The sequence below is a fragment of the Acanthopagrus latus genome, chromosome 14 (assembly GCF_904848185.1).
Source record: "Acanthopagrus latus isolate v.2019 chromosome 14, fAcaLat1.1, whole genome shotgun sequence".
Taxonomy (NCBI): Eukaryota; Metazoa; Chordata; class Actinopteri; order Spariformes; family Sparidae; genus Acanthopagrus; species Acanthopagrus latus.
The window spans coordinates 19943550-19964669 of record NC_051052.1 but is presented as its reverse complement, the minus strand read 5'-3'; the positions used below and the strand labels follow the sequence as shown (position 1 = coordinate 19964669).

The window sequence follows — 21120 nt, the reverse complement described above, 5'->3', positions numbered from 1 at the left end:
AACTGAACATGAAAAGATCAGCAGCGGATCAAAAACCTGGCAGGTGTTCTGTCAGCGCGTGTAAAGAGTTAAAAGGATTTAAAAAAAGAGTCGTTCCAGTTGTTGTTTTTTTTTTTAAACGAGTCCCCAAATGACATGACGACCAACCGTTTAGATGTCGGGAACATAAAAGAAGCAGAGATTCTTCTTCTTCTTCTTCTTCTTCTTTTGATTTTAATTGATATTTTCAACAGTTTTTGTAACAAAGCAGAGCAAAAAGAAAAACACTCAATCCGTCCTCATCAGAAAAACGACCTTTCGGCTCTGTAAACATCTTATTTCGACCCGTACTGATGTTAGTCGCTGGGCAGCGACCTCTAGTGGTCGTAGTAATTATTACTGGAGCACAGGAGGAAGTCAGGCGAAGTAGTTTAAAGAGGAGAAAACCTGAGGAAACTATTATTTGAGGCCGAAGCACAATGTTTTCCTCAAACCTAGTTTTCTTGACAAAACCTGAGCAAACTACGAGCGTACGCAGACGACACGCTGCTCTTGTTTTGGAAAATGTTGATTCATCCACGTCACTTCGGGAGTCGCTGCCAATCGACGCATTCAGCTGTTTAGCTATGATGATGCGTTTCTATCCTGAATAGAAATAAATCAAGAAATACAACCACGAGAATGACTCTATGGACCGATATTGGCCTATCACAAATATATTAGTGTCTGCAAATATCCTGTCTGATATGTGTTGAAACGAGAACTTTTACATTTAAATATATCGGCTGATTTATCCAAAAACCACAACCAGACGGCCGTTATTCTAAATATTTCTACTTTTGCACAATTGTCACAAAAAGACCAAAACCAGCAAAGCATTCGTCAGTGTCTCAGTACTCTCTGACTTTCTTACTGAAGATCTAAATCTTGGTCACATATTCAGTAGTTTCCTCCAGAAACAAATAAAACTTCCTTAAAGAGAGCCTTCAAACAGCCCGACACTGCACATTTGATCAAACAAACAGGAGGAAATTGCTTATACAATCACTTCTTGAGGGAAGTGATTGTTATTTTGTCATCCCGGTTGAGATTGAGTTCGGAGCAAAATGGTTGTTTTATGTCCCTGTGTGACTGCTGGAGACGGTGCAGCCACCGGCCACGATCAAAGTCCTGATAGTTTGTAAAGCGTTTCCCTAGAAATCACAGACGAAAAAGACAATTCAGAACTTGCTTTAGAAACTTCACATTTTTCAGTTTTCTTCAGTACTAAACTAATCCAGTGATGGTTGTCTGCACATCCATGAATACACAGAAAACAGGAAGTCCTAACGGCTCCTTCGGCATATTTCAATGGAGCCACTTTGCTGAAATGTCAACAAATATTAGATTAGCAAGATTCTTTTGACTTCCTTTCTCATAGAACAGACAAATATCCCACAATCTCAGCGGTGCATCACTCAGACTTACTTTAAATCACAGGCGATTTAGTCCAAAAGCAGCTGAATTATTTATGCACACTGGATTAAAATCACTGACTGGTGCAGGTATGTTTAAATCACCTCACATCCCCCTGGAGAGATAAATCTGGTGCGTATTGGACGATAGTTAACTGGGAAAACATGGAGAATATTTCACCTGATGTTTTTCCCTCCGACGCTCACATTAATGGAGAATAACTCCCCAATGGTGCCATCACTACTTGTCACTTGTGCATTTCCACCAACTCCACTGCATTTAATCCAAACGAGGGGTTTGAAATATGTGACTGCTCTCATTTTTTTGTCTGGAGCCGCCACCGGCTGCTGGTGTGCTCATTACCTTAAGTTACCACATTGTGAGCAACATGCCGATAATTACCACGCGATGAAAAGATTGCGCTAATCGCCCCCAACTTCCTGAATGGAAATTAAAAATCACTTGATATAATCTTTAGGGAGAAAAAAAAAAAAACCAGGAGGTATTTAGAGAATTGGATTATAAATCACCTTGTAATCAGACTAATCAGCTGCAGTCTGAAGGGCAGCATTAAGAAAAAAAAAAAGAAGAAATAAAGTTAAGTGAAAAAGTGTCACATGTGGGTCGGAATAACTTATGCAGCAGATAAGTGGAGGGGAAGAACGAAGAAGAAAAGCCGGATGAAAAGACATTATCTGAGGCTGTCTGTGCAGCCGAGGTGGGCAGCCTCCATGACTGCAGCTCCTGCTGTCGAGTCATTACGTCTGGACCTGATCCAGCACATTTACAGCTTCTCCTCACACTGGAAATTAAACCTCTGTATCTTGTATAGAAGAGCCAGAGCTGAATGTGAAAACCTGCTTGTTTCTCTAAAGTCGTATCAAAAAATAATTAGCGCCGCCTTCGCACGTGGAGCGCTGCCAAAAAAAAAAGCCTCTGATAGTGTTTCTGCTCATGCACGCGAGTCCCGTCCAAACGTTTGAACCCCTTTCTTCCATCCTGACTTGTATTTCTTTTTTTTTTTTGAAAAGTTTCCCCGTAACTTTTTTTTCTTCCCTGCTCCTTTGAACCTCCTGCTAACCTTTACATATATACATAAACAGCAGAGGCAGAGGAGAGGCGGCTCCACCAGCTCTCAATTAACAAGGCAGCCTCTGTTTCAGCAGCCGTTCAGCTCTGTGTGTTCGTGTGCACGGCGAGAAATATGTGTGCCTGAGCCAAAAAAAAAAAAAAATGAGCAGAAAAGAAGGAGAGATTGTTCTTTGCAGCCAGAAGACAGAGATATAGCCTTCATTCCTGCTCAGATTAAAGGATTTAGAGCAAGAAGCCTTATTACAAACCCAAAGACAGAGAAGGAGAGGGAGCGCTCCCTCCTTCTCCCTCTGTTCTCGGGCTGATTAAAGCACAGATAACTCTCTCCTTCCAGGCTGCGAGCTGCTGGAGGCCGACCCGACACACACACACACACACACACACACACACACACACACACACACACACACACACACACACACACACACGTACTTTAACACCGTCTCATTAAAATCCTGACATAACAGTAGTTTCTCTGAGTTTTGTAGGATTTTGACCTGTTGGACAACGAACCTTCTTACGTGCGATGCTCGACCATGCGTTCTTATCAGTAGATAGTGTGTGTGTGTGTGTGTGTGTGTGTGTGTGTGTTAAAGTTTTACAGTCTTGTCTGGTAAACGAAAGGCCATCTCTGAGTCTGAGTGACATGGAGACTTCTTAAGACTTTTGAACGCGACCTGGAACTGAACTCCAGACCAGGATACTGATTTAAAGGAAAACTGTTTTACGAAAGTAACGAGTACATTTGCTTAACTGTGGTATTGAATTTGAATGTATTAGTGTTATCAAAAATATACGTCAGAATTGGAGAGAAGACTCAACTAACTACCAAGTCATGGATGACTACTCAACTGATTTTAACAATCCAGATGAGACAACAACTGCGACAGCTCTCCTCTCACGAGACTTCAGAGTGAAACTAGTAAACAAAAACGATCTTATTTCTTCACCAAAAGCTCTCTGACTGCAGGAATCAGTTCAGCCATGTCGGTGCCAAATACAAGAACTTTCATCAAACTGAACTTTGATGGTCGCAGACGTTGTGATCTACTGGACCTTTTCCAATGATTTTGGAGAATATGAACCATTTACTTAAACTTTAAACATTTAAATAAAGGTTGAAGGGTTTTAAAATACTGGAATTCTCCTTTAACTTGTGTAGCGGACCCAGACAGGCCCAGGTGGTTAATGCTTGGTTTAAAATGTTCAGGGCTGTCGAGACTTGACTGAATGAATGGAGACGATGGTCCCTGGTGGGAGCATGTGGTCTACTGAGCGCCGTTCCAGTTTAAAAAGGACCGGTAACCTCCCTCAAAGTAAAAAAGGACATGAGGGACATTCGCTGGGGACTATTTTCAGCAGAGGATGGATACAGTTTGTGCTCTGGTGAGTATTTGGGGCAGCAGGACAAGTCAAGATAAACTCCAGTGTGTGTGTGTGTGTGTGTGTGTGTGTGTGTGTGTGTGTGTGTGTGTGTGTGTGTGTGTGTGTCAGTGGAGTTGTGTGGATCATAGACGTGTTTAACAACAATGAAGCTCTTTGTTAGCGGGATCAATTCGTGGTTGGTCTTTTTTACGAGCAACAGTCTCACATGTTTTAATAAAAACACTTCACAGATATCGGCGTACTTGTAAAACACCTTGTTGTCATCTGTTCTGGTATTTTTTTCAGGAAGGTTACAACGCTGCGTTTCCCTCGAGGGAAGCTTTGCTGTAGTTCAGCTTCTTCCGAAGTGCAGCTTGTGAAAACTGTGAGCCTTTTCAAAGCAGCTTTCCCAGCACACTGCAGCCTTTATGCTCGATTCCAAACAGCTGATCACATCTCATTTCTCTCTCTGGGTGACTGTTCATATCTATTTTAGGCTGTAATCCATAACCAAAACCAAAAGTGACAGGGACGTCGTGCGGAGTTACAAGACGAGACGTCGCATTTACATTTGTTTTCAGCTCGTTCAGGTTACAGATTGTTCTCGAGCGAGGCTCGGCTGAGCCGGGGCGTCTCTCCAGATTCAAATCAGGTCGGTTTTAGGTTTGTTTTCAAAGTGAGCGAGCATGCAGATGACAGTGGGGGAGACGATCCTGCTGCAAGGATTTTCACGGATGTTAGAAAATATGTTTTTTGTCTCTCATAAAAAGAAAAACGTGTTCCACCTGGAGTCAACTCACTCCAGCATCCATGAATTCAAGCTGACAACAGTTGTCATTTGTTGTCAATTAGGAGTCTACAAATGTCTTCCAGCTGCCTCAGCTGGGTTTAGAAAACAGATTACAGCTCAGCGAGGATAAAATGTTAGCGAGTACGATTCTGCGAGCAACTAATATGCTCACATTTGTACTAAACACAAGTCGAGTCGTATGATGTTTCTGATGGGATGTCGAGACAAAAACCAGCCATGTTTGTGGCGACAGAAACTCGATGTTTTGAGACGTCAGAGCATCTTCAGCTGTGTCTGTGGACACATAACAGCCAAATGAAGCCCAAACATCACCTCTGCTTGGGGTGTGAAACCACAGCGCTCCAACATTTGTAAGCAACAAAAACTTGGTATTTTTTACAGGCAGTCAGGACATCTCCTGTATTGTTTGTGAAGACGAAACAGTTTGGTTTTAACAAAACCTCAGGACATTTCCAACCATGCTCGCAGCGACAAACACAGATGTATTTGGCAGGAAGTTGGGACATCTCGAGACCAAACGGTGTGTTTTTAGACAGACCTCAGGAGTGTTTATTACAACTAAAACATCATCTCTTCCTAGTGTGGAACCACTAGATGTTTTTGACAACGGACCATCGAACAGATCTGGATAGGTTTGATGGGACGTTGGAACATGTCTAGCTGTGTTTGTGCAACAAAAAACTGGTGTTTTTGAAAGGAAGTTCAGCCGTGTTTGTGAAACAGGATGTTTTTCTAACCCTGACGAAGCGCTTCATGTGTTTATACCTAAGCAGAACATTAGCACAGTGTTGTCATCAGATAAAACAAACATTAATGACTAGATATTTTTGAAGAGGGTCCATCAAGTTATAATCATTGCGTTTGTTGTGACAAATCTGGACAGTTTTGATGGGAAGTCGTAACATCTCCAGCTGTGTTTGTGGCGACAAAATCAGGTGTTTTTAAAGAAATCGAAGGATTTCCAGCCGTCTTTGGGCGACAAAAACCTGGTGGTTTTGATAAGAAGTACAATCAAGTCTGAGGTGACAAAATCCTGATTTCATGGACAGGAAGTCAGGACTCCAGGCGTGTTTATGGTGAATAAAGCAGGTATTTCTAAGCCAAACATGATCTTTCTTAAACAAAACCAAGACACTTTTTGTGCCTAAACCTAACAAGAACATCAGCACAGTGTTGACACCAGAAAAAAACAAACATTAAACCTCAAGTTGCAGCAAAAATACATTTTTAAAGTTTCAACACATCGTTGGTTCTGCAGAATCACATCCTGGTGACTGGTTCTGCTGATTGTGGAGAGCGTATCGCTTCGACTTATAAAAGCACGTTTTAATTATGAAGAGAAATCGTAGAGGAGGCCGTGCAGACAGACTGAACAACAACAACAAACAACAGAGGCATGAATTATGGAGCAGGAAATGTAACTCAGTGTGAAGAAGAGGCTCTTCATGGTCAGTCCACTCAGTGCACAGCTGGTCGTGTTCCTGACTGCAGCAGCACTTGGCACTCCGCGGCAGCTCGGTCCTGAATGAACGAGCCAGAATAGTTCTGTTTCTGCTTTCCTACCGCATGGCTGTCCATCCATGCACACCGCCCTTATCAACACAAACAACACACAGCCCTGCTGGGGAGCGCAGCGTTACTACTGAGTGACCACTTTACCAAACTGAACTGGGTCAAAGACGGCCTGACCTCACAGGTGAGTTCACGCACAGTTTACAGCTTCCCAACTGAAACAACGAGCGTCAGACTGCCATCGAAATGTGTTTTAGAAATTACGGCAGTGGTGCGTCTCTACATGAAAATACTCTTCTTCGTGCTTCCTGGGAACTTTAGTTAATTTCAGTCACATTACAGGTAAGACTAATCGCCTCATCCTCGGTTTGTGAATCATTAGGCCCAGCACCGGATGTTTTGAACACCACAGCCTCTATGGGACGCCGGCTGGGCTCTAGACTTTCAGTTTTATTTTCTCTGCAAATAAAAAAAAAAAATTGGCTATTTATCAAACGGCGTGTTACCCAGGTGAGTCAAAAAAGTGATTAATTTAACTGGAGACAGTAGCGTCGACGGTGCTGAACTCACGCTGAGATGAAGAGGAACCGTGTAGAGATGCTTCACCGACGATATATGAGAGACTCACGAACCCGCCAGTGTTTCATCTCAAAAAAGCGAACATAATAAACTGCAGTGTCTACCTCAAGGCTAACGCACACCTTGTTTAGTGTGTGCGGGAGAACAAAGTTTATTTACAGAGAGTGAGAAGAGACAGTACAAAGAGGTAAAGAACAGCATGCATACCAATGTGTATTTATGAGCTACTGGGAGATAAAAGGAGCAGAAATGAAGAGTCAGTGAAAGAGGCAGATCATACTGTCGCTAAGTCGCTGTATTAAAGTACTGAGGGGTGCATTCAGGGACACGCCAGAAAACTAAGCCCTAATCAGAACTGGCCTGGAAAGACGGCTTTTATACTTTCTAGGCAGAGCTGCAGATGAGACGGGCCGGAGTGAGATCCAGCGCTCATTACACTCCTCCGAGTCCTCCTTCACAGACGGGCTCGACTGTTTAAAGCGCCGCCGACTGATGTTTTTTTGATATTGACATGTAATCAAATGAAACTGGGTTGATGACGGTGCTGCCAGTGTCACTGTGAATCCACACCTCAGTCAGCAGCTCTGAGCACATTCATCTCCATGTTTGTATTTTAATCTTACATGTCTATATTTTGGGTGTTTTACAGTTTATGTTGTTCACTGTTTGTGGTAGTTTGTCAGTTGTTTTTCTTCATGTTACAGGTGAATTAAGTCAGATCTAGCAGATGAAGACCAATATATTTTGACCACATTCTGTCCAGATATTTCTTTATTTCTCTTTGGGTGGATGAAACCAAAATTGGACCAAAGACTCCAATTCGTTGTCCATTTTGTTTGGTTTCTGTTGCTTCTGTAAGTGGCATTGGCCCAAAATGTAAGATACAGGAAAAATCTGTTGGTTGAAAACATCTTAGTGCATCCAAGTCCAGGTCCTGCAGGACTGCTGTTCTTGCAAGACCCGTCCTTCACCTCCTCTGATCGGTTTCTTTTCGTTGGCTGTATTCTCTACATTTGACTCAAACTGTTGAATCATGCTGCAGCTCTGGTTGTGTTCAGATGGAGATTAGTAGTTTCCCCAGTAAACACCCCGACCTATTCAACCTCCTTTCTGCTCCTCTCGGGTTCACTCATCCTCATCTTTTAAAAAAAATTTTGTGGCACCTTTTATTTGAACTATATATCTCTCTTTTCTCACTCTCCCACCAAGGAGAAGTTTACAAGAAAATCCCACAGAGGCAGCGTCCAAATGCCCCAAATACTCGATTAAAATCCAAATAATAACCAATCTCACTACTGACAACCTGCTTCATTTGTTTACAGACGAGAGATTCCACTTTGGCAGGGTCAAACGACATGCTAAACCATTTAATCAATAATATAAAGATACATTCATACATACTTATAACTTCGCTGTGGACTTAATCTAACGTGTTTGTCTGAAATCCAAAAACTCTCCCACACGCTGGCCAGAATAAAATCAAGGCACCACACCGACCTGAAGAGGACAGCAGCTCCTCAGAAACTTCAGCATTTCTGGGAAATTTGCATTTTTTTTGTGTATATGAAAGAAAACATTTTTATTTAGTTTTGTTATTTTGCCTCATTCTGTGAACTTTGGTTGAGGTTTAATAGAAAACAAAACTTCCGGCTGCTTTGCCTCTTATCAAAAGTAATTTCCATAGTTGAACTTTACCAGACTCTCCGGCACACATCACACTGGAAATGATAGCAGGTCCCAGGTAGTTCCACTGCAATAAACGCAGGTGCGATAATACCACACACACACACACACACACACACACACACACACACAAAAGCACAAGCATGCCTTTGTACTGAGGGGAAACCAGCAAGGCTTTGATATCTACATAATAGGACGAGTGTGTTGTTCGGTAAAACTATTGGGGTCATTGGGGAGTTGGTTGAGCAATAGGAGCTGAAGGTAGAAAGGCAAACACACACATGCTCACACACACAGGTGCACACACACACACACACACACACACACACACACAGTGGCATAGAAAAGGTGCGACCCTGGGTTACAGCCAAGGAAATTGAGAGGATTACCGGGTATTAAAACTTACACACTTTCTCTCTCTCTCACACACACACACACACACACACACACACCTGTACAGTCAGCTGAAGCATACAGGAACACATTGATGGGTACACACACACACTCACACACTCACACACAGAACGAGTGTGTCTGACCCAGTTCATTATATGAGGGTGTTAGCAGGAAAATCCGCATTATTAATATGCAGTGTGAATTCAGAGGCTATTATGAGCTAAATAGTACTCTGCCAACCTGTGTGTGCGTATTTGCATGTGTGCATGTGTGTGTGTGTGCGTGTGTGTGTATGAGTGCGTGTAAAGTAATTTTTCACGGCCCTTTAACAAAGTGTGTTGTTTTTTTTCCATATTTGTAGCTAAAACAGCAGAGAGAACGAGTGTGTGCGTTTTAAATTTGACAAAACATCCATCAGCCTCTTAGCCAAAAAACAAGCAAACAAAATGCTAAAGCAGCCTTGAGGTTGTATAAGAAAAGAGTGTGTGTGTGTGTGTGTATGTGTGTGTGTATCAGTGTGTGTGTGCATGTAGATCAGTGTTTCAGTGTGTAAAGCAGCAGTAGTTGTTGTTGCGGTATCAGCCAGTGACAGCCAGCTGCCGAAGAGCGATAGAGAGACCTTTAGTTTAGTTTGCACCTCTCTCTCTCTCTCTCTGCCCTAAGGAGTGTGTGTGTGTGTGTGTGTGTGTGTGTGTGTGTGTGTGTGTGTGTTAATAGAATGAATGTGTGTCCTATATAAACAGCTAGGAGGGAAACAATTACACCAACGCAGAACAGCAGCCAGAACATTCATTGTCTGCAGGCGAGCGCGCACACACACACACACACACACACACACACACACACACACACACACACACACACACACACACACACACACACACACACACACACACACACACACAGTCTCCTTAGGGACACGCTTAAATAAACCAGTCACTCCAGTCTGTCACTCAGTCAGAGGAAACTGTGTCACGTCGTGTTGTGATTTCGAGGAAAAGTCATCGACTTGTTTGTGCTAAAAAACTACAAAGAACATCAATGTGTGTCTCAACTTATTCTTTTTATGAGAAAACCAAATCAGTTACCTCGTTAAAATTATTGGGGAATGACGTGTACTTCTTCCTCATTAAAAAGTCCTGAATCTACAGTGTGGGTGACTGCAAACTGCCCACATCAGACTTGTGTAACGCGTTGAGACTTGGAGACGTGACAGACGACACGTTCGTCTTTCACAACCTTGTAATGTAGCTGCTGGGAACTTGATTCTGGGGGCATGAATGTAAACAACATGGCGTCTGGATGTGTGGACGCAAAACGAGAACTGAATGCATCATCAGATAAAGTTCCTCAGTGGTGTATGACGCCAAAGTAAGTCTGACTTCGCGTCTAGAAGATTAGCATTTATCTCCTGGATTGCTTCTCCTACAGAGCACGTGTACAAGAGATTCCTTTGCTGATTTAATTGGGGGTAAAATAATTCAATCGAGTGGCCAAATTGGACCAAATTCTGTTAGTGAAACAAGTTAATTGTGGATGTAACGCTCAGATATTTGTATCATTTGTGAGATTATGGGGAAAAGTCAGTGCGAATTATGTAATATTGTAAATTTGACCACCATATTTGTGTGTTGTTCAGCGTCACAGACACAGAAAAGAGTTTATCATACTCACATGAGAAGGCAATGAAATGTTGACACAGTCGGTTTTTCGCAGGATGTCGTGAGTCGCCCAAGATGTGGCGTTCAGTTGTCGTCTTCTGCTGAGTCACGACAGGATACGGCCGTCAATCGTTGTGCCTGACGGCCATCTTCATTTACTGTCGAGAAATGAGAGGGAAAAACAGGAAAATCCTCATGTTTAAAAAGCTGCTGGTCAATGAAACTATTTATCAAAGCGAAACATCATTTTTGAGCGAAGGGCAGAAGAGAGATGACAGTCCAACAGTCTTTAGGGTTCAGGCTCTGACATGGACTCGGAGTATCAGAGTAAAAAGTGTGGTCAAAGCTAACTGAAGCTCACGTCATATTAATGTAATTCAAAGACAATTAAAGTTAAGAGTAGAATCAGCTGGATTTGTCCCAGCTGTTCCTGAATGCACCACAAAGACAGCTGATTCAAAATAATCCATAACTCCTCTTAAAGACGTTCAGATGTAGGGAGGAAAAGTCAAAAGATGTCAGAAAATGAAGCACAGATACTTGAAGTGTTTCTACTTTGTTACTTCCCACCTGTGGCGAAGTCGACTTTAAACTATAACAACGCAGCAGCTGTTTGATGAAACTCATCACCTGCATCCTGTTCGTCATGTAAACCGACTCAACACACTAACATTTCCCGTCTCTCAGCCAAGACAAACAGCCTTCCAGGAGAAATCTAGCCGAGGAAATCAGGCTCCTCTAATCCCAGGCTTCTTGTTTACCTGACTTTTAAAAGCTTACAAGAGAAAGTCAAGTGTAACCGGGCAACTCGAGTGCACCTAAATGCTCCGAGTAAATAAAGGGTGACATCTGAATGGACGAGGAGGAGGAAGACTGAACCTCCGGGAGTCAGTGACAGAGGCTAAAGTGGAGTCTGGACCTCGAACGCACCAGGTGAGGTGACCTCGGCCGGGGCATGGAGGGGAGGTGAGAGCAGCAGAGGAGGATCATTACGTCTCCTCAGAGTGAAGCGCTGCAGTTATTAGACTGTAGCTCTGCAGTTATTAGACTGTCCCGGTGATTACGAAAGAGCTGCTGTAAAGTCTGATAATACGGAGAGACGAAGACACCAATTATGGAGAGGTTTGTCTCGGGCGCTGCAGGTAGCACTTTTCTATATTATAGTGTGTGAGTGTGTGTGTGTGTGTGTGTGTGTGTGTGTGTGTGTGTGTGTGTGTGTGTGTGTGTGTGTGCGCTAGCTGAGCTATCTGACAGGGCAGATTGTGATTTTTAGCTGAGCAGCGCTAATCTCTTGTTACAATATGAAGCGCTGATTACACCACTGCACACTGTGGGAAACGAGAGAGACTGTGTGTGTGTGTGTGTGTGTGTGTGTGTGTGTGTGTGTGTGTGTGAGTCAGAGTGTGTGTGTTATATGAGAGGGCAGATAAGGCGACAAGGTGAGGAGATGGGGGAATTAAATTTAAAAGAAGAAGAAGAAGAAGAAGGGGGGAAAGTGTGTGTGTGTGTGTGTTAACAGAGGTGAGATGAGGTTATCCTAGGTTATCTCACACACACACACACACACACACACACACACACACTGAGCTAACAGCACAGTATGTACAGTAGGGATGTTATGAGTAGGACATGCCTCTGTATTGTCCTGTTATGGTTGGACGGAGCTTTTATACCCACTGTGTGTGAGTGTGATGTTGATATAACACTGGAATAGTTGGAGGAAGCTCAGAGGCCTGGACAGGAACTGTGGAAATGAATAGGCCACACACACACACACACACACACACACACACACACACACACACACACACACACAGATTAAGTTGTTGTCGACTCCTTCTTCTGTTAAGGAATGAACATTTTGTGCCAAATCTGATCGGCGGGCCGATCAGCCGTTGCCGAGCTGTGACTATGAAGAGGTGATTGTGATGATAACCATTACGAGGAAAATAACGATGTCGAACATTTTCTGGAAAGGAAGCGGCTTGTTCAACCACTATTCTGTCGATCTCACCGAACAGGTTCTCAGACTGATCGAGAAGTAAGATTTCAACGAGGAGATGCAGAAAGAGAAAAGACCAGATAAGCATTATATAAAGTTTGGACGAGGTGTCATGTGTGCACAGCTGTAAGTTATTCAAACTGTTTATTTTATACAAATATCCTTCATAGTATGTTTGTTTACTCACCCACAGGAGGAGATCTAGTACAAATACATGCAGGGATGCAGGAAGTTGGTCACAGTCGGGGGTGCTGAGGGGTCAGTCTATATAATGACATCATTGATGTTTATAATATTTATTTAAACATATTCTACACTACTGTAATACTTTTTATTTGATCTCATTTATAACTATGGTTGTCTTTGTTTTAATATGTCATGAAGCATTTTTAAACTTGCCAATGTTACAAATGTTGTTTTATTCGCACGTATTTCATTCAGATCATTTTAACCTGTGTTCTATGTGAAGCATCCTCGTTTGGATAGGAGCTTAATATATAAAGTTATTATTAATGTTACTGTTATATTATTACAGCAGACAGCAAATTCCCCAGACTCCATTATAAAAACGCTCATTTTTGTGAGTTGGTGTACCACAGGGCTCCGTTCTCGGCCCCCTAATATTTGTATATTTATAATTATGGCTGCAACGTTATCTATCTATTAACAACAACAGTTACTTTTCTGATTAACAGATTCATATTCAGGTTTATAAACAAGTTAAGACAGTTTTACAAACTCAAATATATTTTTTAAAAATGATGGAAGAGTTAGAAAACCATCAGATTTCACATCTAAGAGTGACTTTTTGTCATTTTTGCCGATAAAAGATCTGACTAATTGCCATGTTTTTCTTGATCTCCTCTGAATAAGTCCTTCTGATGTCTATTCACACTTTGAGACTTGAATAAGATGAAATGTTTTTATTTACTCTTTCTGTCATTCGAACACTTAATGATACTGAAATTGTCTTCATCCTTTAAATCACCGGGGGGATTTCTGTGTGTGCCGAGCAGAATAAAGACGCTCATTAACTTGCAACACATCTCGATTCTTAATTGATATAAAAGATTGAATCTGCCGTTTTTTTTATGGCCAAATAAATTGCTTCGTGGTGTTTAAATTCCCTCCTGTTTATACTGAGGTAGCGATTGCGTTTTTTGGCGTTGGTCACAGTCCCACAATCCTTCCACCACATGTTTCTCCCTGTCACATCTGTTTTCCTATTTAAATTTCCTCGTCCGTATTACCGTCCATTTTTATTGCTTATCTAAACAGAGATCCACAGAGGGATTCAACCCCGACCACCCATGGTTTCCTTTCCTGGGTGGCCTTTCCTTTCATTGTTCCTCAGCTATTTTTATCCCTTTTCCAAAGCTTCTCTCATGCCTTATATTTGAATTTCATGATTTATTTCACTGTGCTGCATCTTTATGAGCTGTTGTTGATTGTTAATTAGGTAGATCAAGGCTGGCTCTTCCTCTGTAGACAGTTCTTACGGTTATGAGCTATTTAAATGACAAAATACAACATAAATTTGAATATTAAAGTAATTTATACAAGTACAACACCAGTTCAGTAGAGTCCCTAATGTACGTGTGAAGTGTTTTACAGTCATAATGGAGTTTTTAATGTAAAATAGTTGAAAATAGTATAAAATTGTCCATATATTAATAATTGAGAGTGCAAGTGTTGCAGGATTTCAACCACATGGCTTGATGGAATTGCAAGAAGGCAACTCTATAGAGTAGTTTAGTTTATATACTGGCACATTTGGCACTATTTAATATACACCGAATCGGCTACAAGCACTTCCTCTTTGCACTGCATCCATTAGTGCACATCCTGCTGTCATCTGAGGACTCTGATACCGAAGAAAACTTGAAAATGTGATGATTCTTAAGTGAGTTCTGCAATTTCTAAGAGGATTTCTGGACGTATATTCAGAATGTCTTTGACCAAGTTATGAATCTGAGAGGGAGTGACATCTTTGACACAAATTGAGGCAATCGAGCACAACCCGTAATCATCTATACTTTTGTCTAGAGTCCTATTACTGCCTTCAAAATGTCTACTGTAAGCACAGTTTCCTCCAAAACAAACTTGTCAGCGCTGAAGATGGAAATGTGGGTCTGCTGGTTTGCCACTTATCAACGACTCACATTAAATCTGAATCAGACACACATATTCCTCACTTTTTACATGTATTTGCTGGTACACATATTGTACTCTTTTTCACAGAAATATGCTAATTATTCTCTTGATCCAGTTGTAATAAAATATTTGTTAGCTGAAGCCTCGTGGAGCTGCCGTTGGCCCCGTGACGACCCACTTCAAGTTCACTTTAAGTGCTTCTCTCTGGATATTCTTTTGTTTGTGAGATTAAATCTGCTTTTTTCGCACTCTATAGCAAAAAAGAAAATTGCTCCTTCAATTGACTTGTTCGTGCCTGTGTGTAAACAGCCGCACACACACTGAAACTCCTGGGGAAACGTCTGCTGGATAGTTCTGCAGAATTTCTGAAGCGGGAGGTCAGCGAAGACCTTTCATTTGTTGGCGAGTAAAGAGGGAAAGAGGAGGATGAGCTGGGAGCGACGGAGAACAGAGGAGGAGAGGGTCAGTGTGGGCTTGTGTTTGAAGGGTTCTGCTCCAGGAGAATAACAAGAGATGGGGGTCCACACATGAAAAGAACAACTGAAGAGAGAAAGGTGACAAGCGAATGAGGAGAGAGAGGGAAAAAAAAAAAAAAAAGGCAGCTCATTGACCGCTGTGTAGGAGCTGCAGACCCCTGAGAGAGGCGGACAGAAAAACATGCATCATAAAACATGAATTAAATATGAACTAACGTGGGATTTTTGGCACTGCGGAGTTTTTAGAGGTTACACAGAGAAAAGCTGCGATAAACAGAAAACAGCCAGCGTGGCCATTCTGTGGGTGGAAACACCACAGGAAAGATTCAGTACAACATCAATGCAGAGAAGGACGTCTGACTGAATTAATGAGAGGCCAAACAAATACTGCAGAAAGTGTTCAATACTTTAGTTTTCCACACAAAACTTTTATTGAGAGATTTATTTACAGCTTTTTTTTCTGGTGATTTAACCAGCAAGTATCCCTTCTCTGTCATAGTTGAGGTGGAATTGTTTTTAAATATGGAAACCATGAATAATTGACTGAACACTACTTGGTGTCACCTGATGAAGTCCAACATTCGCTCTCTTTTAGCTCCATTTTTGGTCTCCACCACCGAGGAATATCTGACTCTTTAGCTGCTAAATGCTCAACTGTGTTCACCAGCGAGTCTCTAACTGTGTCTGTCTGCAGTTTGCTGCTGAACAGATAGTGTACAGTGAGTTTCTAGAGCATTTTAACTGACTGAAGCTGCCTGATCGTATCCTCAGACGCCAACGATGACTGAATAGGTTGCTTCACCTGACTTCCTCCTTTGCTACATTAATAATTACAACAGACACTCGCGGTCACAGCCAAAGTTGCACGACTGGACAACCAAAACAATGACTTCAAATAACAACAACCCTAGTAAAATCTTAAGCTTTTCACCTCATGACTTAGCCGCTACTAGCATAACAGACAAAAAATCCCCAAACAAAACTCAGGTTGCATTGTGGTCAATCTCGGCGCAAAAGGCAATGAATAAAAACGCATGAAGCGTCTGAATGTGTGAGATTATTTGGATGTGTTATTGCCAAAAAAAATAAAAAATAAAAATAAAAATCTGATTTAAACTTGCAGGCTATCAGCTCAAACTGTTCTCAGCTGCATCAACCCAAAAACTGATCTCGACTTTCTAAAAGCATGATCCTCAGACTGTGGTTGAAGTGTGGCAGAGAGAAGGATAAAGAGAGAGATGGGAAAGTAGCACACTTCAGAATCTTTCCCTGTATGACATATTATGTAATAGTCCATATTGAAGATAATAGTGGGATAACAAAGTGCAGTAATGATATGATATATGAAATCCTCAGCAGGAAAGTAATATCCAGCTGTTATCGCCGGCCAAGTTGTAGAGGAGAAATGAAGGAGAAACTTTATATTAAAAGAGCCCGCGGCGCTTTGTGACTATCTCACTTCATATTCCGACTGAAATCTGCTCAATAATGCAACTTTGACTTCTGCTTATTAAAGACATGTTTCTCTTCGCTTCCTATTTTTCTTCGCCGTGGCAACTCACTCAAGATTTAGTGAGATTTGAATGTGATCACGTAAAACTGCAACATGCTTTGTTTTGATAACAATCACATATTTCAAACAATAGCTCATCTGAGTCGCATGAATAGACGTTTAATTTCACACCCATAGCTGCAGTTAACTGCACAGTATTTCTTTACATTTTGGCTTTTAGTGGAACCATTAAAAGTACGCCGAATTAGCTATTAGTACTTCCTGTTTGCACTGCAACAGTGAATATACGGGCTGCTGCCATCTGAGGACTTTGATACTGAAGACAACTTTAAAACGTGATGATTCTAAAGCAAGTTCTGTAGCCTAACTTTTCTTTGATTTCTAAGTGGTTTTATAGACTTATAATAATCAGAATGGAGGGTTTCAGATTTCAGAAGTTATGACTCTGAGAACGAGTGACGTTTCTGGCACAAATCTGCTCAATAATGCAACTTTGACTTCATCTTATTTAAAAAAGATGCGTCTCTGCTTCCTGTTTCTGGTCACCGTAGCAACCCACCGAAGACATAGTGAGAGTTCAATGCAATTAAATAAATTCAGAGCAAATGTTTTGAATGAATAAATGTTTAATCTCACACCCACGGCTGCAATTTCCAGCACTATTCTATCACATACACTCAATATTTGTAAATTAATCTGTTGTAGTCAAAGTGCTGCCAGCTTCTAGACAGCAGGGAGCAAAAAAAACATTATTTGCCATTATTTTATGCATTTGTTCAAGAATGCGTGTAGCAATAAACTGCAGCTTTAAGATCTATGTATATGTATTATGGTATTTGTGAGCTTTAGTGAAATAACAGCGATTAACTCAAGTTTACCCTATTTCAGATTACAAACGTAAGAATAATCTGATTAATCAAATCATCGAAGGTTGTTCCGTCCCACAATAAACTTCACAAACTTATCTGTTGCTCACGATGTTTTCCAAACCAGAATTTGCCAAAAGAAACAACCTAACGATAAAAACATCCTCTGAGCACATTTCTCAGCCAAGCCTTCGCATTGCACACGTTTTTTAATCCGGTGAGATCAGGAGTTCATGAGAAAACAGTGAAACACATTCAGACATGTCCACACTTTGCCAAACAATCCTGGATCTCCTCCAGAAATTAATCACTTTTTTCTGGCTCACGGCCTCAAATCTTTCCACCGGACGTCGCTGAAATAAGTCCAGTTTTTTTTTTTTTTCCAGATAAACTCTCAATTAACAAACAACAAGGAGGAGTTTTGTCTTCTGGAGTGTTTTTTTTAAAAGAACGAAATCTTGTTTGTCTGCTCGTCTCTCGTCTCCACCATCTGCTGTTTCCTCTCCCATCATCCCTCCTGCCATCGCTTCCATTCTACATTTCTCTGATAACAAAACAAACCAGCAGTTACTTTTTCTTCCACACTTCAGTGGTCCGTGGCTGCAGTCTTCCCAACTTCACTGTTATCTGGTGGTTTGCTCCTGTTTTTTATTTTTTATTTCTGCTTCTCTTCTCCGCTGCCTCCTTTCACTGCTCTTATCACTCTGATGGAGTAAAAACAGGTTTCCCTCCAACTGTCAAACAGACTCAACCGAACCGTAGAAATGTTGTGGGAAAACTCAACGTCTGTTTGGTGTTTTGTTGAGAGTCGACTGAAGTGCACATTGGTAATATTTCATGGTTAAATGTGAAGAAATACTTCACATTTTAATAAGAGCCGATTGTTACGTGTCGTTTCTTCTCTGCTCTACGCTGATGACGAGGTTCCGTTAGCTTCATCTAACGGTGATCTGCATTCCAGCAGTTTCAGTGAAGTATGAAGCCTTTCTTTGGAAGTTTTTCTAGGCATGCGGCACTCCTGAGAGATTATATGTCTCAACTGATTTGGTAACGGCTCGGTTACGCTCAGCAACACTGGACTGATGTCAGGACGATAACAGACGAACTGAGAGCGACACAGACTCAAGTTCACAAGGGGGAAAAGACTAATAGGAACCAGGCCGATCAAATAAGGTGGAAGAAACACGAAGGCAGGAGGTGAAAAAGTCTTTGTCGACCTAACCTCATCACACTGTGACTGTACGATGAAGGTCTGGTTTGCCTTCCATGCTGCGATGGTCACGTTAACACGTACGTCAGCACAACTTCCTCCAACGTCGCCTTGTTTGTTTTTTTGCTGTCATCATCTGTAAATTTCGACTCCGAGCTGCCGTCCAACTTCCAGGACGTACAGAAGTACGTGAGGAATTATGGTTACATCATTTGAGATGGATGCATCTAAACGTTTTACATAACGGGAGCATGAATAAGCCTCAGAATCCACCAAGAGCTGCTGGGAAACGTTGCAGGATGGACTGAAGTCTGGACTCGATGTTTCTCGTTAAGTAATGACTCATCATTCAAATCAGCGGCATCGCTTATCATCAGCGGAGCCTCAACATGTGGTGAGATGCACATCGGCGTTATGTTCTCCACACCTTCCCTCCCACGACTTCACACAAAGATCCTGAATTCCGTGAGCGAATGAAAAACCTGATGAATAAACACCCCGACAGATAAAACACTCAGCCGAGTTCAGCCGCACAAAGTTCACAGAACGGACAAAAAAAACACCAAACTCACTCTCCCAGGTTTTATATTCAGTTTTTGCCGTGCGGAGCGACCCGACGACTAAAATCTATATCATGTAGCCGCTTTGTAATTATAAAAACACTCAGGCTATAAATAACACAGTGTGTATTGACTTTGGGTGTGTGATGAACTTTTCAACTGTGTCCCTGAGAGTGTGTGTGTGTGTGTGTGTGTGTGTGTGTGTGTGTGTGTGTGTGTGTGTGTGTGTGTGTGCTGACTAGCCTATTGGGAGAGGGAGAATTGGTCATTTTCTCGAGCCTCTATCTGATCTATCGTCTTGAGAGGTGGAACAGGAGTTGTTTCACACAAACACACACACACACACTCGGGGACACACACACACACTAATACACACTAACACACACAGCAGAAAGTCAAAATCCAATTATGGAAGTAGCTGGAGGAAAAGGTTACTCCTCTCGCTCTCATTGGCTCTCATTGGTTGAAACTTCTACTTTCCCCTCTCGTGTTTTTCCATCCATCTCCCGTTCTTCTCGGGCTTTTCTTCTGCCCTCCTCCTTCTCTTTTAGTCAAACTTAAACACTCATTGTACATTTTTCCCGTAAGTTCTTCTTCTTTCTGCACATCACCATCACATCACAGCTGGAGAGGAGGTATTCTTTGCTTGCCGGCTCCTAAATCTAATTTAAGCATTGCTTGCTCTTAAAACACAACTCCAACTTCAGGGTGACATCTCACTGAAAATAATAAATAGGGGACAAGTCACCTTTATTGTGGAAGCATGAAAAGTGCAGCCTGCATCTTCACTGTGAAGGTGAGTGTGAGATACGCCTCGTCATATTCTCTTGTCTTTGTTTTAATAGGTGTTATGTTTGCTGTGGATTCATCATCTTCGTTATGTTCAGCTGGGAGTCCCGTCACAAACCTGTCAACACTTTGCTGGTGATGCAGAACCACGACTCATTCATTTACCCTCCCTGGGCCTCCTTGTTTTAACTCTCTTTCTCTCTCAGCCCGACTGGTGGAGGCAGATGTTCGTCCACCATTGTGTCCGGTTCTGCTCAAGGTTTCTTCCTGTAATAAGGCAGTTTTTTTTCACGCTACTGTCGCCAAGTGCTTCGGGGAAATGTGTTGGGCGCTATACAAATAAAGGTTGATTGATTGATTGACACTGATACCAGATATCAGCACTCCCAGTGACGTCGAAGTGTGGTGACGAAGAGAGGAGGGAAAGTTACACTTATATCAGCTTTAAACAAAAGAACTTTGCAGGATATTTTTTGCTGCACAGGAAACACCAAACCTCTGCACCCGAAGGTGAAAGACGACATACCCCGACTGTAAAGTCTGCAGAGGAGCCTCTTGATGAAAATGTTCAGTCCGAAACCATCTTATTTCACCGCTCTGTACTTTATTGACAAAATCAAATAACCACACGCGGCCGGAGTCCTGTAGAAAATTTCTACAATACATTTCCAATCAATCAAACTGGATCATCCATCATTTCAGCGGCACATGTGATTTTTAATAAAAGTACAACACCGGCTCTGTATATCTGCTCAGCTCCCATCGGTGTTCTTATTTAATTTACTCTCTCGTCTTCACCCTCCACTTGCCCCTTCCCACCCTACAACCTTATCTTCCTCCCTCATATACTCTCCTCACAGCCTTCCCTCCTCCTCGCCCTGTCGAACTTTCATACTCGTCCACTCTGGGTTTAATTTCAGCTCGCCTCTTCCCTGTCCTTGCCCTTTCTTTTCCGTCTTGCCCTTTTCACTATCTCTCACCATCTTTCCTCGCTCTGAATCTCATTCTACCTCCTCC

The 21120-nt window shown here is 42.0% G+C and overlaps 1 protein-coding gene across 2 annotated transcripts in view; it reads right to left on the bottom strand.

Moving 5' to 3' along the window:
• Nucleotides 1-21120, bottom strand: part of plxnb2a (plexin b2a) — a 153195-nt gene that overhangs the window by 43616 nt on the left and 88459 nt on the right. For both annotated transcript variants that reach the window (XM_037121159.1, XM_037121160.1), the window contains one exon: nucleotides 10547-10691. The gene's annotated coding sequence lies outside the window, so the exon portion shown is untranslated. The remainder of the gene's footprint in view (nucleotides 1-10546; nucleotides 10692-21120) is intronic.